Below are 27,612 nucleotides of genomic sequence, written 5' to 3' on the forward strand. Positions count from 1 at the left end.
TATTATATTTGCTATATTAAAATAAAGTTTAGTCAAAAAATAAGTGTATGGGGACAATACAAAAAACTTGTAATACGCTCTAAACAACCGGCCAACGGTGTGTCGTCGGCGGCGCGCGGCACCACATAATTATACAAAGAACAGAAGTAAAAACCATACAGCGGAAACACAAGAAAAAAACATTAAATCTCAATACCTGCCTAGTTTTCTTTACAAAAAGTATTGATATCCCACCAAAAACATAAATGTAAAAAAGGAGAGCCAAGTTCAATACAAAAATTATGCTTGGCTGTGGGGCTCGCCGCAAAAAGAATGGAGATCTAAATGAGTGCCACTGCCAAGTTCTATGCAAAATCCAAATATGTATTTATAGGAACAAAATAACATTATAAACAAGTATTAAACTCTATTTCTTTGCTTTATTGGATACCTATAACAATTGCTGTTATTTAAAAAAATGTGAGATCTTAAAGTAGTTAGATTTGACTTGGCCAGTTTTCATTATATCAATCATTTTATATATATTGTAATTCTGATAAAACCTGGCCAAGCCAAATCTAACCTACTTTAAGATCTCACATTTTTTTAAATAACAGCAATTGTTATAGGTATCCAATAAAGCAAAGAAATAGAGTTTAATACTTGTTTATAATGTTATTTTGTTCCTATAAATACATATTTGGATTTTGCATAGAACTTGGCAGTGGCACTCATTTAGATCTCCATTCTTTTTGCGGCGAGCCCCACAGCCAAGCATAATTTTTGTATTGAACTTGGCTCTCCTTTTTTACATTTATGTTTTTGGTGGGATTCAAACAAGAGTACACGCTTACTGAGTCGATCGGTAAAGCAGAGAGAACATATAATACCCACAGTCAAAAACAGATGGCGTTGTCTAGCCAGTAAATGAATAAAAAACCGCTTTCAAAGTTTAGTTGCGCTCCGAACTCGAACTCGCGAGTATAGTGAGCTGCTGTGTTTAGGGACGGTGCGATGAGAAAATGTAAGTTTACGGCTTAGTAAGTATGTTTTTTATATAGTTCGATACACATGTTTGTTGGTAGTTCTATAAATTTTCAATTATGATCTGTTGGTGAGAAACTATGGGTGATTGAATATTGGTATCAACGAAATGATCGAGCAGACAAATCCGTCAATTGTGAAACGGGTAAAACCGTCACGTGCCGGAATTTCCACATTTGATGTATTGCCAACCTTTTTGATTTGACTTAATTAAATAATAAGTATGAAAATTAATACCTACCAAGTTTATGTTTACGTTGTTGCGCCCATAATAACACTGTACTTCGGACCTTAACAGTGGCGATGGCGCCAACTGGTGAGCACAAAAACAGTAGCCCATTATATATATAAAAAATGCCAGTTGACGGATTTTCCCTAGGGTTTGGGAAACTGTTTTAAAAAGTTTACTACTCCTGATTGTAAAAATAGGCCGGAATTGCCCCGAAAAAATATATTTGCCAATAAAATCTAAAATAAACCTTAAATTGAGGTCGCTAGAGTTTAGTTTCGTTTAAGAGTACAGCGGTATTTGTTTACTTGACGTATATGTTTGTAATACGTCACGATATAAGAAAAATCGTAGGTTGACGGAATAGCCCCAAACCGTTGGGAAAATCCGTCAACTGACATGTTTTAAAAATAAAATCATATTTAAATGACCAGCAGTACTAGCAAGTTAATATGAGTACCTGTATATAGTTAAATAAATGCTCAATCTATTACAGTGATCAGGTTTATTAAAAAATTAATATCATCTTAGTTATGACCAGCCAAAGTGAACTTATCAAAAAGTATGAAGGAAATGCCCTCCCTGACATTACACATAAATCACAGTCGATATCAAAGGTGTCTATTTGTATTACAGAACAAGTCGCAACATTTTATTAATCTCGGGAGTCTAAGGTATTATTATTTGTAGTCAACTATGTAACTTACTTCAGGAACATAGTTTTCTAGGCGGCTAAACTTAAAACTTCTCTATCGTAAAGTTGCTCATTTTACAACATTATTTTCAAAAACTAATATCTCTGTAACTGCACAACTTAAGAGGTTGATCTTTTGTGTTATCGATAGCTTATTTATTGTAGATTACTGGGGTATGCATAGCTCCATACTCGCCATAAGGTACTTTGACCATGGGACGTCACAATTAATTACTAAGGTACTTATTGGTTTTTAGTTTCGATAGTTTTAACTACTTAAACTAACTAAATAAAACGTTTAGACTCAATTAACCAAATTTATGCGGAATTTTAGAATAGACTATAGAGTTAGTAAAATAGGGAAATTGATCTGTAATGAAGTCCAAGTCAGAGAGGTCACCATAGATTGACGTTATCTCAGACAATCTTCGAGCAACACGAAAGGGAGGCGGCATTCGCACTATTTCCCCTCTGCCGAGGTACAAGATTAGCGCGTCAATCTAATCCCACCAAAAACATTCTGTAAAAAACTAGCCAAGTCTCGATGGAGCTGCTTGTTTATCTCTAAAAAGTAATGAAATCTAGACAAAGTCGTGCCAAGTCTAAGGTTCCTTACTGCGATTTCTTTATTAATATAGTTAATGTTGTGTGACTTGGCCGTTGAAGGGTACACAAGGGTACAAAACCAGGTGCTCCATGACACCATTGCACCAATCTGTCGCCAGAACCGCTACCCATTGACGATGGAAAATTGCCACTTGGAAAACGTTGATTCAATAACCAGTCAATTGTAGGCTTGATAAAGCTGCGTATTTCAATAATACTTATGTATGGGCGAGCCTGAAACAAACACTTCTTTTTGGTGCAATGGCAGATTGGTGCAATGGTGTCATGGAGCACCTGGTTTTGTACCCTTGTGTACCCTTCAACGGCCAAGTCACACAACATTAACTATAATAATAAAGAAATCGCAGTAAGGAACCTTAGACTTGGCACGACTTTGTCTAGATTTCATTACTTTTTAGAGATAAACAAGCAGCTCCATCGAGACTTGGCTAGTTTTTTACAGAATGTTTTTGGTGGGATTTCACTCCTTTTTGTAGAAACGTGGGCATATTGATTTATTTTATTAGATTTTCTTATTTAACACATTTTTTTTCTTTTTAGGAGTAGTTTTTTTATTATAACAAATCCTTCTTTTCCTTTTTTCCGGTTCTGATTCTTGTACAGTAGCAACAGTTTTTCGTATTGCCCATTCATTAAATCTAATAATTAAATAATAATCAGTAATCCGTCACTAATCATCATATAATGACTTGGCAATCGCACATAATGCTTTACTCGTACCGTACTCGTAAATATGTGTAATGCTCAAACTGCAATTAGCGCTAGCGTTATGTTCAATTAGAATTATTTTTAATAGGTGACGATGATCCTTTTGTCATTATGCAGCCGTGCGATGGCCAAGTCATTATACGTATTACAAATTAAAGATATCTTATTGATACGGTTTTAACACCCCCTGGCACTGATTAAAATAACCGACTTGGTTTCACATTACATCTCAAAACTTTTTTGTAGTAAAAGCGTTGCGAGACTTGCACCTTTTTACATGTAATGTTTTTGATGGGATCTCATCTCTTTTTGTAGGCAGTCCTTCTTTTCGGGTACTCATACCCATACTATGTATACACATATCATAACTAAACATATCTTCATTCATACTCACATCGTACATCGTAGTGTACCTTTACTTTACTTTACCTACTATTTGTAGGAACTGCAACAGTAACTTTGTAATATCATATATTTATATGGGATTACAAACTTACTTATGCAGTTCTTAGATCTTTAAAACGTGACTGATATTGCAATATTTTTAGGTTTTCCCTTTATGTGGCCATTAAACCCTAACTCTGTACCAAATTTCAGCTCTCTGAGTTTATGGGAAGTACTAGTTCTATTCTGATGATCATGAGTGAGTTTCATAAATGCGAAACTTTGCTTTCACTTAACTTCGGAACTAAATGACCTACAGACTTGAAATTTTGGATTAAGTATGTGATTATAGCTTACTGGATGACCAAAATTTCTGCGTTCTGGTCTTATCCAGAGGTTCTCAAATAGGGGCCTGAAAATGTGGCGAAATTGGTTCCAGTAAAGGATGGTACGGCAGTGTTTGCTTCGCGCTCGACTTGGCGGGGGCACTGCCGTGCCCCCCGATCTAGCGCGGGTAATAAAACTAGTTGCACTTGGATTTTTCACTAGACCGAGTCCAGACGCGCGCGTGAACACTGCTGCACAAAAATGCCTGTTTGCTCGGTTTTTTGTTATAAAAAGAGGTCGGGGACATCAAATTTACAAAAAGAAAGTGTTACATTTCACATGTAATATTTTTTTTTTACATATTATACGTTTAATTACATTTAAATACAATTATTATATTTTAGTCTCAAGTAATTGTTGGATTTATCGATTTTGCTCAATCAGTACAAATTGCGGATCGGTCGAGCGACAAATCCGACTTCTCATCTCTCAGAATACAATGACATACTTCAACGAAAATGTGTTAGTGTGCGTGTTGTGACACTAGTCACTCGTCCGTACACAAAAAGAGATCGAGGTTAGCAAGATTTGTCTTTGACGTGTGCCATTTTCTATGTATTTGTGTCGTCATTACAGATTGGATTTTGTATGTAAGTGTGTGAGAAGTGCAACTGTGTGCACCTTTTCCCCCGCGAAAAATGGCAGAAAGATTTGTACGGTGAGATATCGCTTGGGCTCCTCCCTTCCGACGTGTCGGAAGCCGGTGTTGCTCGAAGCAGACAATGGTCAATTCCACAAAAACACTCTAAAAATCAATGAAGCAAATGTAATCTTTAAAATTTTTAATGGATTGTGAAAAAAAGCTTTAACTCCCTAAAGACTTATGGCGTTTCTTTTTTTAAATTAAGTAGGTACTACTACTACTACTAACTAGGTCACTAATTCTTATGAACCGAACCGTGTAGGTTATATTATCTATATATATAAATGCAAGTGTCCTGACTGACTGACTGACTGACTGACTGATTCATCAACGCAGAGCCGAAACTACAAAATCCAGAAAGTTGAAATTTGCACACCAGATTGCATTTATAAAGTGTACAAGAGATAAGAAGCGATTTTGAGAAATTCAACCCCTAAGGGGGTTAAAAGGGGATGAAATATTTGTATGGGGTTAAAGTTTTCTTTTAAGCTAGGAATTTAAAACTTCGTAAAAAGATATATTAATAAAATACAAGAAAAGTAATTACAGCGTTTTTGAAAATTCATCCCCTAAGGTGGCGAAAAAGGGGTTGAAAGTTTGTATGGATATCAAAAAAAATTTCAAGTAGTGGACTTGAATCTTTGTATTTAGGGATATTATTAGAAGAAAGGAAAAGTAATTTCAGCGTTTTGTAAAATTCATCCCCTAACAGGGTTAAAAAGGGGTTGAAAATTTTAATCCATTACACATGCTTTGAAACTTCGTAGAAAGGCATAATAGCCAATTACAAAAAAAAGTGATTGCAACGTTTTTGGAAATTCAACCCCTAAGGGGGTTAAAAAGGGGATGAAAGTTCGTCTTCGGGTGCAAATTTTATTTTAAGTTAGAAACTTGAAACTTTGTAAAAAAGTATCAAATTCAAAGACAAGAAAACTAATTTCAGAGTTTTAGAAAATTCATCCCCCAAGGTGGTGCAAAAGGGGTTGAAAGTTTGTATGGATATCAAAAAATTTTTCGAGCGCGGGGCTTGAATCTTTGTATTTGGGGATATTATTAGAAGACAATAAAAGTAATTTCAGCGTTTTGTAAAATTCATCCCCTAACAGGGTTAAAAATGGGGTGAAAGTTTGTATGGGGTTAAAGTTTTCTTTTGAGCTAGGAATTTGAAACTTCGTTAAAAGATATATTATTAAAATACAAGAAAACGAATTTTAGCGTTTTTGAAAATTCATCCCCTAAGATTGTAAAAAGGGGTTGAAAGTTCGTATGGAAATCAACATTTTTTTCCAGTGGTTGAGTTGAATCTTTGTATTTAGAGATATTATTAGAAGATGAGAAAAGTGATTTCAGGGTTTTGTAAAATTCATCCCCTAAAAGGGTTAAAAAGTGGTTGAAAATTTAGATCCATTATAAATGCTTTGAAGCTTCTTAGAAAGGCATAATAGCCCATTACAAAAAAAAGTGATTGCAACGTTTTTGGAAATTCAACCCCTAAGGGGGTTAAAAAGGGGATGAAAGTTCGTCTTCGGGTGCAAATTTTATTTTAAGCTAGGATCTTGAAACTTTGTAATAACGTTTTAAATTAAAATACAAGAAAACTAATTTCAGCGTTTTTGAAAATTCATCCCCTATGGTGGTGAAAACGGGGTTGAAAGTTTGTATGGATATCATACATTTTTTCGAGCGCGGGATCTGAATCTTTGTAGTTGGGGATATTATTAGAAGACAATAAAAGCGATTTCAGCGATTTGTAAAATTCATCCCCTAACAGGGTTAAAATGGGGTTCAAAGTTTGAATCCATTACAAATGCTTTGAAACTTCTTAGAAAGACATAATAGCCGATAACAAAAAAAAGTTATTGCAACCCCTAAGGGGGTTAAAAAAGGGGATGAAAGTTCGTCTTTGGGTGTAAATTTAATTTTAAGCTAGGAACTTGAACTTTTTGCAAAAAAATATATTAAATTAAAAAACATGAAAACTAATTCAAGCATTTTTGAAAATCATCCCCCAAAGTGGTGAGAAAGGGGTTGAAAGTTTGTATGGAGATCAGATATTTTGTGAGTGCGGAACTTGAATCTTTGTATAAAGGCATAGGTACCTAATTATGAGAATACAAGAAAAGTAATTTCAGCAACCAACATCAAAATCCAATTGACTCAAAACTTCATACAACTTGCTAAAAAAGAAAAGTACTTTATTTCAAAATTGCTTGGATATGAAAATTATATGTACTAAAGATGTAAAATGTTGAAGATAAGATTCCACGCGGACGAAGTCGCGGGCAACAGCTAGTAAGTATATAAAATACTTTGTTTAAAGCCAAGGTATAAGAGTAAAGAGAGTTTTACCTTTAAAATACCGTAGTTTATTATTTAATATTTCTGTTTATGTTTAAAAATATTTAATTTGATTAATTTAATTGCTGTAAAAATATTTATACACAATTTTCAACTGTGGCTGAATGCCGGATCTAGCTGTGTCACCCATGCCTAGCCCATGCTTAACATGTCAAAAATGACAATATTGCGAACTGATTGCGAACGAATGTTTGAAATCGTCGGGTGACAAGCAAAAGTCACTAAGTACTATCAAAAAATTAAAGTAACAATGGACTTTATTTAACTTGTGTAAGCATCACAATAGTTGATATCCTGTATGTTACTTTATACTGATAATAATCACATGTAGTATGCACCTGACTTTATACTTTTTGGTTATTGTATCTATGGTCATGTTTGTTGAGGGAGAACTGTCAGATTTTGGCGGCGGTTCATTGCCCGAGGTTATGTTGGATTTGTTCTTTGTAATCTTATAATTAATCCTGTATGTCGCTGTAATAAAAGAAATATTACTGGAAGCAGTGGTTTGTGTGCTAAACCCCTTTTACTGAGCATTAAATCTATGGATGATTTCAACTCAGAAAGCGGGATTGTGAATTCAAATGCCCACATAGAAATTGGTTAATTGTTTTCACCTGTATAGAGGTGCTATATTGAACCATCGCACTGGGAGATTTCGGCACAAGATCGGCAGAAGTAGAGGTTTACGGTGAATAAAAAGTGCAAGCCTTTGAAGAGCAGAGGCGAGTCGAACTCGAGGCAAGATGGGTTAAAGGCCCGACCACCTGCGGTCATAAACTACAATTTTGTCGGAAGTGTGCAGACCTGCGGTGAATGTGGATGTTCATTCACTGCAAAAATAGGCTACGTCAGCCACCTGAGAGGTCACGATCATCGTTCTCACTAGCCAGTGAATACTCAGTCGCCGAGGCAGAAACCGGCTAGGACAGGATGATCAGAGGTGCGTAGCAATGTATGTTGCTTGGTTTTTAAAAAAAAAGTTTGAGTTTGTTTGATTGACAATTGGTTTCATTTGCTTATCATAAAAGGTGTTTTAAATTTGCAATGTAAGTACTTGACGTTTGCTATGTATTGATCTAGTTACTAACCCCTGTTTTTTTTTTGTCATTGTTTGTTTTTGGTCTGAGAGATGACACGTTGGAATACAATGAGAATAGATCTCGACGAAAACGCAAGCAAGCAACCATCAGCTTCATCACAGTGAGATTGGTGAGACACAGAGCCAACAAGGTTACGAACGAAGTCAAAAGGGTAAGGATGACATTGTGCAGTATTCAGGTACAATATAGGTGCTTAGTGAAGTTAGTTATTAACACTGAGTTGTATAATGACATTAGGTGAATATATACTAGGTATTATTACTATTTTGGATAGTCTAATGATACTAAAAGGTATTTTATTTCTAATGATGTATGAGTATATAATGCCTATATATGGCAAGAGATAATAATAAAATGTTATGGATTGGTATCACAGAGGTTATTGCCATGATGAATTGATAGGATAGCGAAGATGAGAGGAAGAAACTGATAGCGGGCTAGAATTGTAGATTGGCCCATGACGGTTATCAGTGGAAAGAGTTAAAAGAGGCTTTTACCGAGCACCACACTTATTAAGATATAGCTCTATTTCTATATTCCGGTCTCTAATTCAGAATAGGTGGTAATTTATAATAGGTGGATGTGCATATAAATTATTTTAGATAAAAGACTGAAGTTAGTTTTTGATTTGACAACAAAGAAATTATTTATAAACTTTTGTATATGAAAAAAAAATGTTAATTGAAGATATTGAATGGTATATTCTACATAGGTAGGTACATGCATTTAGTTTCATATCATTGTTATATTGGAAATTATCAATCTGGATACTTAGAGAGAAGCACATACAAACAATAATGAATGAATGAAATTACACACAGTATAAATTCGAAATTTGAATTGACACAGGTAGTTTCACATCTATTTCATAACATTTATTTAAAGGTCATGCATCTCAACAATCCAATTCATTAGCTTATATAATTCATTCTGAAGCCTGAATTTTGTATATGAGCAAGGTTTATATAATTTAAAAATGAAAAACAGATGTGCAGAATTTTTGGAAATTGTCCACGCTTACCTCACGCTTCGCATACAAATCAAGGAAGTTTACATTAATGATATTAATATTTCAAAATGTAAAAGAGACTTGTACTATTAATGGTGTCACAATTATTTTACATCAATTTACCAAAGAATTAAGTTTGAAAATATAAGTAACAATTTCAAAGCATCATTATTATCATTCATGGAACATGATGCATGGTCGCATTGTGGATACTGACATTGCATATTAAAATGAAAGGGTTAAGATCTCCTTGTAGGTATCTAAAAGAAAGTGAATAAGTTCACTATATTTGGAATTCTTGAATATCTACTTCATACCTTCGAATTGTTGACAAGTGGTATTTATATTTAAACCTTATTGCACAAAATAGGTATACACCAGTGTTCAAATTTGTTTTTCTAAATTTATAAATTTAATGCAGGTCTTGTCTAATGACTCTAGTGAAAGCGTTTGTTGCACGGGATTGGCTAAACAAGAACAGATTACTTTTCGGTGTTGACACAATATTTATTGTCTAATAATATTGCATAGTATTCAGTTATATTTTTAAAATTTGACTAGGTATGCGAAGTTGAAATAGTACAGTTATACATTTGTAATACCATGGATTGCGATGAAAAATGATTATGATTACAATCCAGTAATAAACCACAAATGAAACTATGAATTATTGTTGCTATGAAATACAATTTATTTGTGGCTTTATGGTTTCATTTGCATAAAATCTTAACAGCTGGTGATGCCTAATTAAGTTAATCAAATGGACGGATCCTAGAGGTCATAAATTGTGGAATTTGGGTTGCTAAGAGGTGGGTAATGGTCAGGAATAGTGTCGGTCGAATGCAAAAGCAGATTACTTGTGTATACATTATCAATTATAAGAGGGTCCATTTATAAAATTAAAATGTTGGCAAGAGCTGTGCCTGTTCGAAAAGACAAGACTTAAAGAATTCTCATTGAAAATTGACTTAAAGAGTAAGGTCGATGAGTGGGTACAAATAATGTCACAAGTTTTAGTGCAGGGTTTTAGTATGGTTTTGTGCAAAAGTCTGTGACTGACTTAAACAAAAGACTCAACACCAGAGTAAGTTGAATGAACGAATCTAAAAGTATATAACATTCAAATTTAAAGAAGCCTTATAAAGTAGGCTGTGTAGAAGTAACTTGGAGTTAATTTTTATTTTACATTTCTTTTCAATTCATTAAACTTTGAAAGTATCCTTAAATTTGGTTTATTGTTAGGTTTAACACATGGTACATTTATGATTTTATGACGAAGACACAGTGATGACAAGAGAAATAGGTTGGTGATATTAACCATGTGAACCATGATTCATAAACACAACATTTATGGTTGCAGTTTTACAGCCATAGCCATTGGCTCTAACTATTAAAAAAAAAGGTGTATAAATATATTGGAATTTAATTACTTCCAATAGTTTCAATAATATAGTAGGTGGGGTAATGACGCTAGTATTTGCTACGGTGTACTCGGTGTAGTATACGCTTGTACCTATTTGGAGCCTTTTCTTTTCGGGTGCATGTGACCCCGAGGTTTAGTGTTGCGTTTTTTACCATCCCTGTGGCTGAATATTACTATGGTGATATGTTGCACGAAGTTTAGGACGAAACATCAGGACCATCAGGTTATTGAATAAATATCTGTTTATATAAATTCAACAAAATAAAACATGATTTAAATGTAATCTTCTCAAAGTTGATAAATTGATGAATATTTATTATTTTATTTTATTAATGTTGAGGATTTTTGATGAAGATAATGATTGATATCCAAGACGACATTGACGTCTAATTACAATTTTAGTAACGATGAGTAGGTGTCTAATACAAATACTTTATTTATAACGCTAAGGAAGATCTTAGGTAACAGAGGTCCGATAATGATGATGATGTAGGTATATGACTGAACATGTCTACTAGTTAAGTAAGTGTCGATGTCGGCGACAATGTTTGCTCCATGACTATGACAGGGTCAATAACTGGCCATATCGATGATAAAAACGGAGCTGGATGATTTCGATGACAATGTCGGCGATAAAGCTTGACTGACCACTTTGATGACGATATATAGATGACGTTTATAGTAAGATTAATTGATGATGGTAATGATTGACTGATTCGATGTATATAATCAATGATTAAATTGTTGACGAGGACTGAGACTAAAATGATCGTTGCTACTGCCAATAATTATAACATTTGTTTTTATTTTTTTATGTTACAACGCTGGTAACCTGGCTGAATGGATGAAGTTGATAATGAGCGAGGGCTTCGCAGCAAGAGCTGACTGAAGTAAAGGAGGTTAAACTGTTAAGACGGTGCTGCCAGCAGTGGGCAGGGCCCAAGCTGCCGATGGACAGGGCCACAGAGCGAGGAACCGACATACATACGTGCCGTGTCCAAGATTACTGCCTTCTGCATCTGATCCTTGATCCAGCGACCAGCGAGAGTATCTACAGGTGTTGTTTTGGACTCTTAGCTGACAAGATTGCTATTATACTAATATTATGAATCTAGAATATAACTGTTGAGTTTTGGCAGACTGTCTAGTGCAGGCCGTAATGGCAGACTGTCTAGAGCAGGCCATGACTGTTTATTATGTTAGTTTATGCTTTGGCAAAGTTAGGTTCTTGTAATATGGGCCTTGTTGTTTGATCCAAATAAATATATATACATATTAGTTTATACTTTGACAAACTGTCCAGCGCAGGCCTTGAAGGCAGACTGTCTGGGGCAGGTCGTGATTGTTTATGATGATTTATACTTAGGCAGACTGTCTAGAACAGGCTTTGATAGTAGCCTGTCTTCTAGAGCAGGCCATAACAAATTAATTAAAATAATTAATTAGGTATGAATGTGCAGACTGTCTAGAGCAAGCTTTGATAACAGCCTGTCTTCTAGAGCAGGCCAAAACAAATTAATTCAAATAATTAATTAGGTATGAATGTGCAGACTGTCTAGAGCAAGCTTTGATAACAGCCTGTCTTCTAGAGCAGGCCAAAACAAATTAATTCAAATAATTAATTAGGTATGAATGTGCAGACTGTCTAGAGCAAGCTTTGATAACAGCCTGTCTTCTAGAGCAGGCCAAAACAAATTAATTCAAATAATTAATTAGGTATGAATGTGCAGACTGTCTAGAACAGGCTTTGATAGCAGACTGTCTTCTAGAGCAGGCCGTGATGGCAGACTGTCTAGACAACGCAAGTCTAGAGCAGGCCATAACAATTTATACTTTGGAATGATATCTAGAGCAGCCCTTAAGGGCAGACTGTGAATGTTTAGACTGATTGTTTTGATGAATTATGTTTTGCAAATCACTTAAAGCAGGTCTTAATACTGTGATTGTTTATGATGAATTATGTTTTGCCAAACTATTTAGAGCAGGCCTAAATGGCAGACTGATTGTTTTGATGAATTATGTTTTGCAAATCATTTAAAGCAGGTCTTAATACTGTGATTGTTTATGATGAATTATGTTTTGCCAAACTATTTAGAGCAGGCCTAAATGGTCTTAATACTGTGATTGTTTATGATGAATTATATTTTGCTAAACTATTTAGAGCAGGCCTTATAAGGGTAGACTGTCATTGTTTATGACGTTTTATTCTTTGTCATACTGTTTAGAGCAGGCCTTGAGGGCAGATTGAATGTTAATTAATGTTGGCTTATACTTTGGCAGATGTCTAGACCAGACCAAGACTGTAAGTTAGTTCATATGTATTGAAAGTTTATTGAAAGAAGGCTATTAATGCTACCAGGTGCTGGTTGTATTAAATTACTGTTTAGTGTTTATATGATCTCAGGTTATAGCATGTGAAGATTGTGAAGTGTGAAGACTGATTTCTCAATAAGGTTAATATATGCAACTAGTCATTGGTTGTGTGATTGACTAATAAAAGTCTATAGTCAGAAGTTTACAAAAACTGTTCTTATGAATGTTTGTTTGATATCGATAAAATTGTTATGATATATTGCTGTTGTTATTAATGTACAATTGTTTTTAGTGAGAGGACTCACTATAAATAAAAGGACGGCCGAGTTGTAAGCATCACAATAGTTGATATCCTGTATGTTACTTTATACTGATAATAATCACATGTAGTATGCACCTGACTTTATACTTTTTGGTTATTGTATCTATGGTCATGTTTGTTGAGGGAGAACTGTCAGATTTTGGCGGCGGTTCATTGCCCGAGGTTATGTTGGATTTGTTCTTTGTAATCTTATAATTAATCCTGTATGTCGCTGTAATAAAAGAAATATTACTGGAAGCAGTGGTTTGTGTGCTAAACCCCTTTTACTGAGCATTAAATCTATGGATGATTTCACTTGTAACACGGTTTATTGTCCAATAATTTCAATGGTGTTAGTTAGTGGCTTTTGTTTGTCACCCGACGAAATGTCGCCGTATTTAAGGAGTATATATCGCTTAAAATTTAGTTTTTTCCTTCGCAAGTATGTTAAAAAAATCGGAAATAAAAACCCTCGTCTCCCAAATTTATTCTCCCCCACCCCTTGTTGAATAATGTAACTTTCTTTGGGGGGTAGGTAAGGCACGGTACGATCTCGTGGCTACCGGGCCAAATCAGCTTTGTTTGACCTTAGAAACAATTGTTCCAAGCGGCATCCTGAGACAAAAGATACTCACTGCACTTAGCATACGAATACGTGTTCGAAAAAATTACAAATTTTGAAAGGCTTATTTTGGAAACTATTAGATGTACAGAGACAATTCTAGCGTCGTACATTAATATAGGCCTTATTGGGATTAGTCCGGTTTCCTCGCCGAAAAGCGACTGGTAAATATCAAATGATATTTCGTACATAATATTAATAATTTCCGAAAAACTCATTGGTGCGAGCCGGGGTTTGAATCGGCGACCACCGGATTGAAAACAAAAGTCCTCTACTTCACGATTCGACATCTCTTCTAAATACCTAAAACTGGTATGGATGTGTTCCTCATCATCTCTAGAATACGAACTGACCGGTTTTAGTTTATGGAGGCGGGGACTTGTCGAAAAAAAATGGGGGGGGGGGAACAGTGGGCGGCCGACCAGCATCAGCATTGATATTTGTTCACATCTTGAGTCCTATGGGACCGATCGGTTCGTCTGAGGTGTCGTTTGAAAGAGTATTAAATGTGCTATTATTGTTTCATAATAACCATAGTCATAACTGTAGTCGTTTATAAAATATTTTAAAATACATGAGTTTTTTAAGTGCATGGATGGCATAAGTACCTACTGACAAAACATGCGTCTAACTCAATAAATTATAACTTTACCGCAATTAATGTCATTACAAAATATACGAGACAATTCATTAGCTTTCCAAAAACATAAGTTTTATTGGTGTATGATATTACATAACCAGCATGGGTCAATACGCACCATCACGTAAATGGCGGGCGGCCGACATCAACTGTTCATTATTTCTCGATCAATTGGTGATGGATACCATTAGAAAGAATATTAAACGTACTATAATTGATTTCTAATTACTGTCATAACTGTAGTCATTTACAAAATAATTGAAAATATATGATTTTTACCGTGCATGGACATAAGTACTTAATAGGTACTGGTAAAACATGCTTCTAACTCAATAGATTATAATATAGTCTGTTCGAGATCCTGAAACGGTAAAAAATAAAGATATTATCTTTATTTATTCTCCTAAAAATACCTCATTAGATTAGTCATGATGCCTAGAAAAAATTATCCGAAGTGTGTATTAGCAAACAAAAAATATCAAAAGTTATAAGCAAAAAATGGGGGAATAAATTAGATATCTTTTATTTCCCCAAAATCTCAAAAAGTATTCATATTTAAGAAACTAAAATTAATATGATTAAAGAGGAGGATATTTCCAATAAAACATTCCACACTTGCAGAACTGTATCTCTATTATGTATACTTTTTATTTAACGCTGAACACAGCCCTCCGCGCTCCATTTTCAGGAAACGCTTGGCTAGGTATGCCGGCAGGACAACTAACGCCATCTGTCGGACACGCGCTCCATCAAAAGGCTGACGCGGCCGCTGCACTGCCACTTCGCGTTCACTTGCACTACACAGTTCCCACTGTCAACGCGTAGGTGGCGCCACACAGTCGTGTTAATGGCATGGCGTTGGATGGCCGAAATATTTTATGATGGCGCCAGCATAGGTTTTAATTAATCTGTTTTATTTAGCTTGTTTTTTAGGGTTCCGTACCTCAAAAGGAAAAATATAGGATCACTCGTGCATCTGTCGGTCCGTCCGTCTGTCACAGCCAATTCGCTCCGAAAGTACTGGACCAATTAAGTTGAAATTCGGTACACATATGTAAGTCTGTGACCCAAAGACGAATATATTGTAACGTCAACAACTGAATTTTAAAAATAGGGGCTACTTTTGGGGGGTAAACGATAAAATTAAAAAAAACAAAGTATTGCAAACTATATCGTGTTATATATTAAACGAAAGAGCTCGTTATGAGAATCTATATAGATAATATATATGTCGCAGTAAGATAGATATAGCCGTTATATAGTTATAACCCTAGGGATATAATTATATGACGTAACATAGTTATACGAAAGCGATTCATTACTATCTTACTAGGTATATAACTATAATACGGCTTTAGTTTAGTGATATAGTTATATTACTGGATTAAGTTTAGTGAAATAATTGTAGGTAGGAGTGCAGCGGTGCGGCGGAGGTATAGTTATATCCCTAGGGATATAGTTATATGCCGTATAATACTTTTTAGCAATATTACGTAAAAGTACAGGTCGATTCACGAAAGCTGGCGCGAGATTTCTACTGAGTGACAGCTATTTTCATTGAAATTCTGTCAAATCTCGCGCCAGATTTCGTGAATCGATCGCAATGCCTCATAAACCCTTAAAAATAGCAGCATGAAAATATATATAATAGTTATTTTACTAGGAATATGATTATAATACGACATATAACTATATCCCTAGGGATATAACTAAACCTCCGCCGCACTGCCGCACTCCTAATACCTACAATTACTATCTTACTAGGAATATGATTATAATACGTAGTTACGTACTATACGGCATATAACTATATCCCTAGGGATATAACTATACCTCCGCCGCACCGCTGCACTCCTACTTACAATTATTTCACTAAACTTAATCCAGTTATATAACTATATCACTAAACTAAAGCCGTATTATAGTTATATACCTAGTAAGATAGTAATGAATCGCTTTCGTATAACTATGTTACGTCATATAATTATATCCCTAGGGTTATAGCTATATAACGGATATATCTATCTTACTGCGACATATATATTTTATAAATTTATTGGTTTCATGGTGTAGAGTAACCGATGGTGATCATGCTCACATAATCTCGTCTGCCAAGTTGTTTCGGCAGGAAAAGCCTTGGCAGACTTAATATTCCTGACATAAGGGTTCATACCTACCGACTGGAATTGGTTTCATGGTGGTATCAGATGGGTTAAATTAGGGGTCCCGGTGGCCACCTTTGAGACCGTCTGCCAAGCACTTCCGGCAAAAAAAATACTGGCATTTCTGTGTCTACATGTAAATTTCTAACTGCTGTCATAACTATTATTTCGGTATCAGATGGGTTAAATCAGCACCCTTTTTTCGCACCGGAAGTGGCCTTCTTTTTCGGACTTTCGGCAAGTTCCGCCGTGGCAGACTATCGAATTCGGACTTAGCATCACTTTTATGGGAAACCATTGTGCATTTCATCGTGGTATCAAGTCGGTTAGAAAATATGCGGCCGGCAAATAATCTTTTAGTAGAAGACTACTAAAAGATTATTTGGGGTCATAATGATTCACTGCATCTAAATGAATGTAATTTTAAAATAATTAATTACAGCGTCACACCTATTTAATTAAATGATCAATTCATTTTGGAGTAATGAATGTAACGATTAGGTACAATTTTTTTGTAAATAACACACCAAAATTACGAGAATAGATATTTTATACGGGTAATACACGTTTTATAGCAAACTCGTTCGTGTCTTTCCTGTAGCCATCGCATTTAAGGGAATTTAAAAGCAATTTTTAACGCAGCACCTTTACAGGCAGAATATTTTATTCAGTACTTGAGACTCAAATGAGAAAAACGGGATATATATGAACCACAGTCGTTACCTTTTATATAGTCCGTTTATTTTAGCATTAGAAAGAACTTCGCAGAAGTTCGCTTGTGGTTCTAAATCTGGCACTTTTAGCGGTAACAATTTGAAGTAAATTATATGTATTGACCATACTACATTAGATAATTCAATAATTATTAATAATTAACGAGCCTGATAAAAACTGCACGCTTGCTTCTGCGGAGTTCTTTCTAATGCTAAAAAAACGAACTATAGTATTGTCCACAGAAGTGACCTTTTCTAAAATATGTTTTACCCATTGGTACATCAGAAAATACCTAACTAAGATTACTATATACTTACTAGCAATAGGAACTCGGGATTGTCAAGCAGCCGTCATACGGTCTATGTGTTCTATAATCTATATACAGGGCGTCCCACGGCTATGCCACATGGGGGGAAAGTACCCTAAATATTGTAGATGGAACATTTTACTGAAAGAAGAAATTATTTTAATTTAAAAAACAATTTAAACTGCATTCATAGATTTTTAAATAATTACATGGTTGAACCGGGAATCGAACCCGCCGCGCGAGAAAAAAAATCACCCTGTAGCTTTATCATACCGATCGAAAGGCTTGATCATAAGGATTATTTTTTGCTAAATAACATAGTGTCGGAAATAAAAGGAAGCCCATGAATTTTAACATTTTTAATTCAAAATTAATCAATTTAATTTATCAAATGCTCAAAATGTAGTCTCATTCTGTTGAATACAAAGCCGCACTCTTTTGATTATTTCGCTAAATTTCACATCAAATGTTAAAATTCATGGTCTTCCTTTTGTTTCTGACACTATGTTCTTTAGCAAAAAATAATCCTTATGATCAAGCCTTTCGATCGGTATGATAAAGCTACAGGTTGATTTTTTTTCTCGTGCGGCGGGTTCGATTCCCGGTTCAACCATGTAATTATTTAAAAATGTATGAATGCAGTTTAAATTGTTTTTTAAATTAAAATAATGTCTTCTTTCAGTAAAATGTTCCATCTACAATATTTAGGGTACTTTCCCTCCATGTGGCATAGCCGTGGGACGCCCTGTATATAGATGCTAATGCATTATTTGAGGAGATGAGCACGTATTACTAGGATAAATGTGGTATTAAAAGAACCATTATTGCTTTATCTTACTATGTCAGGTATTTTGTGTTAGAGTTTCGTATCTTCGCCTGGGTTTTGACACTTTTCCCAAAAAATCTATCAAATTTGAAAGCATTTTAATCTGTTAAGGCGAAAAAACGTTTTTTAGTATTCCTAACTATCAGTATACACCACTAAAACTTTGAAGTTCATTGGTTAAGTTGGTAATAGATGACCCCAAAGGCAATAGGCGATGTTTGGGTATTTATCCCAATCTTCGCCTATGGCATGGCATGCCTTGCCGCTAATACGTACTTTTCTGTGACTTACACATGTTAAGTCGTATCTCCTTGGAATGTGCTAATATACTATGAACCTTAACTACACCAGACTAGGCATATATTAAAAAAAAACTGGTCAAGTGCGAGTCGGACTCGCGTTTCAAGGGTTCCGTACATCACACAATTTTCAAATTTTTTTTTGTACGAGAAACGTGACGTGAGTGAAACGTCTTGAAAAACCCGAATGGGTCAATCAAAAACCAGATGTAACATGAAGTTTTCTGGCGTGGTGGCATATCTCTGAAGATTAAATGCCGAACAATAGTACCTACAAGTGTCCAAATGCGTAGAGCTGAAAACTCGAGCGTTCGACGGGTCTCGCTTCCTACAACTTCTGAAAGTGTTTTAAAAGCGAAGGCCGAAGAGAGATAATACCTACAGGGTGACCAAAAAATAAGTGTATTCCCGTAGCCAAGGAGGTTTTGGGATTATACTCAGCAACTTTTAGTATGGGACCAACCCCGAAATCGCGAAAATAGAAGTATCCTCCCATAGAAAACGGACCAGCCAAAATGTATGAAACAGCCAAATTTTTCTTCGCGATTTCAAGGTTGCACGTTGGCAACGGGAATACACTTAGTTTATTTTTTAGCCACCCTGTATACCTACTGTTTTTTAAAACACGTAACAATAGTAACCTAATCAATCAGTACAGTCAGCAGCAGAAGTTGCTAAACGGGAGAGTGGTTTAAAATGATCTGGACGCGACTTTATAGTTAAGACAATAAGAGCATGTCAAGGTAATTTTGAACACCTCGGCCGCTTAGCAACTTCTGCTGTTGACTGTACTACAAGTACCATTGCGACTATGTGCCAGATACAGCCTAGTCGCATTTTTTGTCTTCAGTCCGACTCTCGCTTGAAGCTAAAGGCACGCCTCTTTGGGGAGCTTCGGGCCTTCGGCCTTATGCGGATATCGGCCTAGGGCCTTCGCAATAGCTGTCTACATCACGTTTCACTTAAACCATTGCGGCTGTGTCCTTAAAAAAACGTTAACCGCATTTTTGTTCTTAAATCCGACTCACGCTTGACTCTAGATTTCTGATAGGTTTTCCTGGCATCTTTAGGTAAAGGACTATTTTGTGTATTTTTTTCAGAATTTTAGACCCAGTAGTTTCGGAGATAGAGGGGGGGGGGAATGGTAATTTTTTGTCTATTTTCTTGAATAACTTCTAAACGTTTTATCGTAAATTTATAAAAAAAATATATTTGAGATTCTCAAAATGAGCTCTTTCGTTTGATATGTAACACGATATAGTTTTCAAAACTTTGTTTTTTAATTTTATCGTTTATCCCCCAAAAGTAGCCCCTATGTTTAAAATTCATTTGTTGACGTTACATATCCGTCTTTGGGTCACAGACTTACATATGTGTACCAAATTTCAACTTAATTGGTCCGGTAGTTTCGGAGCAAATTGGCTGTGACAGACGGACCGACGGACAGACAGACGCACGAGTGATCCTATAAGGGTTCCGTTTTTTTTCCTTTTGAGGTACGGAACCCTAAAAACGGGGTAGTAGACGAAGTTTGGTAACAGTTTGAAGTTGTTTTCATACATTTTCTATAATGAAGCTAAGGCTGCCAAAAATTAACCAACATGCCAAAAAAGGAGAGTAATGGTTTATAAGTAAAAAAATATATACATTTTTAACAAAATTGTTTAATTGTTGCAAAATTGTTGTTATTATCGTAATTGACATCAAATCAACCTTATTTACACAAAGTGAGACATAAAAATACCTATTTGGTACCTACTCAATATCGGTAAGAGTAGAAATAAACATTTGCATACTTATAGCGTAAACTAAAATAACCAAACATAAGAAAATATTTCAATTTGGGAACAAGTAAATGTCATCCACCAATGAATGTGGTACAAAAAATTTGTCAACCCTAGGGGTAGGCGAAATTTGGCAACAAGATGGACGCAAAGTACCCTCACCAATGTTTTATCCAATTGTGACTTCTAAACGTAAGCTAGCCATTAAATAATAGTTTCATATGAAAAAGAAATAGTTATAGGATATAATCATGTAAAAAGTTTAACATTACCGGGTCCGTATCACCGTTTAAAACTGAACTTAAAACACTGGTTTAAAAAAACGTGTGGTTGACGTCGCGAAAAAACCTCACTGAAGGTCAACTGTGTGAAGTTAGCCGCAGAATGTTCGAAGAATGTTGACACCCGTAAAAAATACTTTGTATTTAGCAGTTTAATGTAAGGCTTACATTAGAAATACTTTGTTAATGGCAACTTATGTCAAACTAGGCGAAATTAGGTAGCGCAGGCAAAGATACGAAACTCTACGTACTAAATGAACACTGAAAATAGGGGTCATTTTAGCTCCGAATACGTCGTGTCTAGCGCAGAATTAGCGCTATCTATGTCAGCGACACCTGCTGTTCCGAGTAATGGCTACTTTCTTCTATACAGTATGTAAACTTACTAAAACCATTTACTCAAACCCGTTAATGTGTAGATCACACTGAGCAACTTTTATTAGGGCACCGACCCCGAAATCGCGAAAAAAAATTTGGTTGTTTCATACATTTTGCTGGTCTAGCATTGAATTTTTCTATGGGAGAATCAATTTCTTTTTCGCGATTTCGGGGATGGTGCCATAGTAAAAGTTGCTCAGTGTGACCTATTCATTAACGGGGTTGAGTAAATGGTTTTAGTAAGTTTACATACTGTATATCTATACCAAAACTATGTTTGTAGGTATTATAGTTTCGGAGATATAAGCCGCCGCGCTATAACACTTTTTCGTTACATCGGTTTTTGATCCGATCCCTTCAACGGGTTTTTAAAGACGTTCACGTACTGTTATATACATGTATAATTATTTTGCTTACCAGGTAAAACTAAAATGTAGGTGAAGCATTGACAGCAATATTACTGTATAAAAATTCGAATAACAGTAAAAAAATGGTCACTCGTAATTTACTCTTTAACATAGATCTAGTAATATCCTAAATCTTTTAGTGTGTAAGTTTGTGCAGTGTATTTTGGGTTTAATAAACTGTTTGGGTTGTATTCAAGAGTTTTCTTCGAAACTCCAACGGAGGCTGCCCTATAACAAATTGGTGGCAGCGGTGGGATTTGGCACAATGTGTAGTGGGGAGGTTATTATAAGACTCAGTGAGGGATTTGGTATAAGATTCAGTGAGAGGTTTAGTACAAGATACAGTGGGAGAGTTAGTATAAGATTCAGTGACGGGCTTAGTACAAGATACAGTGGGAAAGTTAGTATAAGATTCAGTGAGGGATTTAGTACAAGATACAGTGGGAGAGTTAGCATAAGATTCAGTGAGAGATGTGGTACAAAATACAGTGGGAGAGTTAGTATAAGATTCAGTGAGGGATTTAGTACAAGATACAGTGGGAGAGTTAGCATAAGATTCAGTGAGAGATGTGGTACAAGATACAGTGGGAGAGTTAGTATAAGATTCAGTGAGGGATTTAGTACAAGATACAGTGGGAGAGTTAGCATAAGATTCAGTGAGAGATGTGGTACAAGATACAGTGGGAGAGTTAGTATAAGATTCAGTGAGAGATTTGGTACAGGATACAGTGCGAGAGTTAGTATAAGATTCAGTGACGGGCTTAGTACAAGATACAGTGGGAAAGTTAGTATAAGATTCAGTGAGGGATTTAGTACAAGATACAGTGGGAGAGTTAGCATAAGATTCAGTGAGAGATGTGGTACAAGATACAGTGGGAGAGTTAGTATAAGATTCAGTGAGGGATTTAGTACAAGATACAGTGGGAGAGTTAGCATAAGATTCAGTGAGAGATGTGGTACAAGATACAGTGGGAGAGTTAGTATAAGATTCAGTGAGAGATTTGGTACAGGATACAGTGCGAGAGTTAGTATAAGATTCAGTGACGGGCTTAGTACAAGATACAGTGGGAAAGTTAGTATAAGATTCAGTGAGGGATTTAGTACAAGATACAGTGGGAGAGTTAGCATAAGATTCAGTGAGAGATGTGGTACAAGATACAGTGGGAGAGTTAGTATAAGATTCAGTGAGGGATTTAGTACAAGATACAGTGGGAGAGTTAGCATAAGATTCAGTGAGAGATGTGGTACAAGATACAGTGGGAGAGTTAGTATAAGATTCAGTGAGGGATTTAGTACAAGATACAGTGGGAGAGTTAGCATAAGATTCAGTGAGAGATGTGGTACAAGATACAGTGGGAGAGTTAGTATAAGATTCAGTGAGAGATTTGGTACAGGATACAGTGCGAGAGTTAGTATAAGATTCAGTGACGGGCTTAGTACAAGATACAGTGGGAAAGTTAGTATAAAATTCAGTGAGGGATTTAGTACAAGATACAGTGGGAGAGTTAGCATAAGATTCAGTGAGAGATGTGGTACAAGATACAGTGGGAGAGTTAGTATAAGATTCAGTGAGAGATGTGGTACAAGATACAGTGGGAGAGTTAGTATAAGATTCAGTGAGAGATTTGGTACAGGATACAGTGGGAGAGTTAGTATAAGATTCAGTGACGGGCTTAGTACAAGATACAGTGGGAAAGTTAGTATAAGATTCAGTGAGGGATTTAGTACAAGATACAGTGGGAGAGTTAGCATAAGATTCAGTGAGAGATGTGGTACAAGATACAGTGGGAGAGTTAGTATAAGATTCAGTGAGAGATTTGGTAAAGGATACAGTGCGAGAGTTAGTATAAGATTCAGTGTGGCTTTGAAAGCATGGCAAACGTTTTCGATGCCGGAAACCGGCGTGAGAGACAGTGAACGTGTCATGTGAACGTGTACTTCTCGTACGCGATTCCGGTAGACACGAAACCGGAATCGTATTTAGTTTAAATGATCAGAACAGTACGTTTCACGTCAAAATTGACATATTTTTATGTTTTACAGGTTATTATAATTCCACGTACTTTATTCTTCTCATATTTCAGTAAAATAAAATAAGATCTATCAAATGGCACCAATTTTACCGAAATCGGTTAATGGCCTGATGAGTCATTACTAAATGAACACTGGAAATAGGGGTCATTTTAGCTCCGAATACGTCGTGTCTAGCGCAGAATCAGCGCTATCTATGTCAGCGACACCTGCTGTTCCGAGTAATGGCTACTTTCTTCTATATATCTATACCAAAACTATGTTTGTAGGTATTATAGTTTCGGAGATATAAGCCACCGCGCCATAACACTTTTTCGTTACATCGGTTTTTGATCCGAGCCTCTCTACGGGCTTTTCAAGACGTTCACCTACGTTTCACGTCAAAATGTCGTCATATTTATTCCAAATTTTACTGAAACTATCTGTAAAATTTGGAATATTTGTACGTGAAAAGTGATATTGACGTCGGTCGCCCGCCATTTACGTGACGCTGCGTAGTGACACATGCTGAACAAAATTCGTTATAACTTGGTTATATGTATAATATCATACACCAATAAAACTTATGTTTTTGGTAAGCTAATGAAATGTCTCGTATATTTTGTATTAAAATAATTGCGGTATAGTTGTAATTTATTAAGTTAGACGCATATTTAATCAGTACTTATGCCATCCATGCACGGTATAAAATCAAATATTATAAAATACTTTGTAAACGACTACAGTTATGACTATGGTTATTATAAAATAAATAATAGCACGTTTAATATTCTTTCAAACGACACCTCACACGAACCGATTGGTTTTATAGAACTCAAGATGTGATCAAATATCAATGGCGCCGCCGTCAGCCGCCATCTTTGCCTAATAGTATTTTTTACATATAGAGGGGAATGCCTGTTAATGACTACTCCGTTTGGTTATATCCTTCAAGGCTAAAACAGTACGAATATGATGGTCGTTCTTGTCTACGTGACAGCGTGATAAAACGGTGTCCGTCACTTTCTATCCCACGGTGTTAAAGAGTGACAGTTATTTTATCACGTGGATAAAAACTGATAAAGACATCCATACATACTACGTCGGCTGGACAATATTATAAGGTATGGTTTGAATTATTTTAATTTCAATTCGACCATAAAGAAGAATTTATAATTGATAAAACTCCGTTAAAGTATGACGAATGTCTATAAAAATCTTTGAATCATAATATAATTTAATAATATAACGATCAGTTTAATCATTTGATAGAAACAAAGAAATAAATTAACAAACATAATAAAACTTACAAAAACTATAGGTAAAAAATTTGCCCCAGATCGCCGTCAACGGGCAAGGTGCCCAGAAGGCTGGCCGTATTTCCCCGCTGTATAGCGATGCTAATACGCTGGGCGAAATAGTGGCCAGCCCTCCGGTCACCAGAAGCCTCTATTAAGCGCGCCGACAAGTCTTTGTACAGTCGACGCGCACCTGGCCCCCACGGCCCCAAAGTTTCGACACCAAACGCCGCAAATATGTAGCTGCTTCCCAGAGCGGCATATTTGCGGTGCTTGAGGCTTTCGGCTGAGGAAGCCGCAGCGCCAGCAGAATCCTTGGTGCTTGGAACATGGGACGGTGCCAGGGTATCAACGCAGTTAGCGTCCCAAACTAGCGGCCGACCCATGCTCCAAGGCACCAGTGTCATTCCGTCGGGCCTCTTGCCGTCATCCCTGGCCAGACCGCTGGGCTCGAGGACTGCAGGTACTTTGGCACTAACAAGAGCCCGACGGAGGACATCATTTATGCTGGCATGGCGGGGGATCCTGCCAGCGCTTCGAACACATGAGAGGCCATGGTGGCCAAGAATGTCCACCGTGGTGCCACATTGACAGCGATGTGGCTGATTGGTAGATGCCCCTAAACGTAAGCTAGCTGCTAGGCGGAAGGTAGTGTTGTCGAGAAAAGTCCCAATGTTTGGAGAGGGTAGCGCCTGCAGCCACAGACCTGACTCCCACTCTGCAATCGCAAGGAGACGAGCTCGGTCTATCGAACTAGGTGACGTATCTAAAAGGTTTTTCCGTACTAGTTGACAGAGCGGCTCGTCCCACTGCCTCTGCGAGCAGGGGTTTTCAGGCAGGTCTGTGTTGGGACAGGTTATAGACCAGACGTTCTTGGCCTCGGAGCAGTGCGCGGCCTCCATAGATCCAATAGAAGGACCTAGTATTTTCCCTATAAGGCTTTGAGCACCATGCACCGAGGACAAGAACGCAGGTAAGGATACACAAGAAATTTTGCGGATGCCCAGGCCGCCAAACCTAATGGGTAGGCTAGCTAATAATTGAGATATAAATAGAAATATATTTACAGGAGAGTGAGGGTTTCAAGTGCAAAGAGGAGCAGTACCCAGCCATAAACATGATTGTCGGCAATGCTGTACCCTCGGTGAAGATGGATACATTATTGTATATTTTGCACCAATAGTAAGTACCTACCTAATATCATTTCATTTCATTTAGTTAGGTTTTTTGAAATGTTTTCTATTTAACTATATAGTTTCGTAAATATTCTCAAACTGTCTCAACCTTACCCAGTCTCCCCTAAGTCAATTCTGAGTTAAATCATAATAAAAGAGTTATCGTTGTAATAAAAAATTACATTTACTGCATTTGGTTCTCTGCATCTGAACTGATAGGCTGTAAGTATAAATACATACATAAACATTAATAAATTATGGGACCAAATTGCCGCAATCGCAGAAACAGCGATTTGCCACGCACTGCTACTCAATACGATAAACAACATATTTAGAATTTTCTCTCTAAAATTTACAACAGCAAAACGACAGTACTAACAACATCTAAATCAGGCTTACAACCATACCAAAGCATAGTAATACCATACTCCACTGCAAAATATCACTAAGGTTTTTATAATTGGGCAGCATCATAACAGCAGACTCAAAATGTACACCAGACAAATTTAGAAGAGGCTTAGCAAAACACACTTTTTACAATAATAGTAGGTACATTAGGTACTACAGAGGCCGGGACAAAAGTGGTTGCCGGCCGAAGATATATAGACGGCCGAGCGAAGCGACTCATGAAGCGAGGCCGGATAGGTCTGAGGCGAGCAACCCCATATTTTCCGCCGAGGTATGTATAGTCCTTTTCTCACACGTGCTATGAAATAATAATAAAAATGGATGACGATGATTGTTTCATGTCCTAATGTGATAGGTTGTTCAGTGCGTAAGATTCCTATGGGGAACGAAAATTTTATTATTTTTACGCTACGACGCATGGTTTAGGAGATACAGCCCTATAAATATTTTTCTTTTTTATTTGTGTTTTTTAAATATGCAAATCGCGCTCTAAAAAGTATGATACAAGATAGATATCTTTTCTGAGATTATTTATCAGGAAATATTAAAAATGGTATATTTTTTTTAATAATAAAATACAACGTAATATAATTAACAATTTTTTTTAAAATTATATTTACAGAGATTCAGAGGATCGCCGTGGACGTATGCCACGTTATAAACTTTAAAGTAAAGTGGCATACGACCACGGCTATCCTCTGAATCTCAGTAAATACATTAAAAAAATTGTAAATTATATTACGTTATATTTTTTTTATAAAACATTTACAACATTAATAATATTTCCTGATAAATAATCTCAGAAAAGATTGCTTTCTTGTTTCATACTTTTAAGAGCGCGATTTGCAGTAGTCGGGTTTTAGTTTTTGAACTTATTTTTTATTTAATTAATTTTGGGTTCAACACTACGATAAAAAGTACTTTATTCAAACAAGAAATACATGTAATATAAACAAAAAAAAAAACAATTATAAACTAAAATTAAAAACTACAATAAATCTACAACTAAAATAACTACTAAACTAAAATAACCTATAAATAAAAAACTGGCTCCAACTCTGTGCCTTGGGGCAGGGTGCCAAGAAGGCTGGCGGCATTG

General features: G+C 36.1%; 1 long non-coding RNA gene across 1 annotated transcript; it reads left to right on the plus strand.

Moving 5' to 3' along the window:
* Nucleotides 1-7,334: 7,334 nt before the first annotated feature.
* On the plus strand, nt 7,335-13,460 carry LOC134678976 (uncharacterized). The gene is made up of 2 exons (XR_010100271.1): nt 7,335-9,744; nt 9,899-13,460. It is a non-coding gene; the product is annotated as an uncharacterized LOC134678976 (long non-coding RNA).
* Nucleotides 13,461-27,612: the final 14,152 nt, after the last annotated feature.

The sequence above is a fragment of the Cydia fagiglandana genome, chromosome Z, assembly GCF_963556715.1.
Source record: "Cydia fagiglandana chromosome Z, ilCydFagi1.1, whole genome shotgun sequence".
Classification (NCBI taxonomy): Eukaryota; Metazoa; Arthropoda; class Insecta; order Lepidoptera; family Tortricidae; genus Cydia; species Cydia fagiglandana.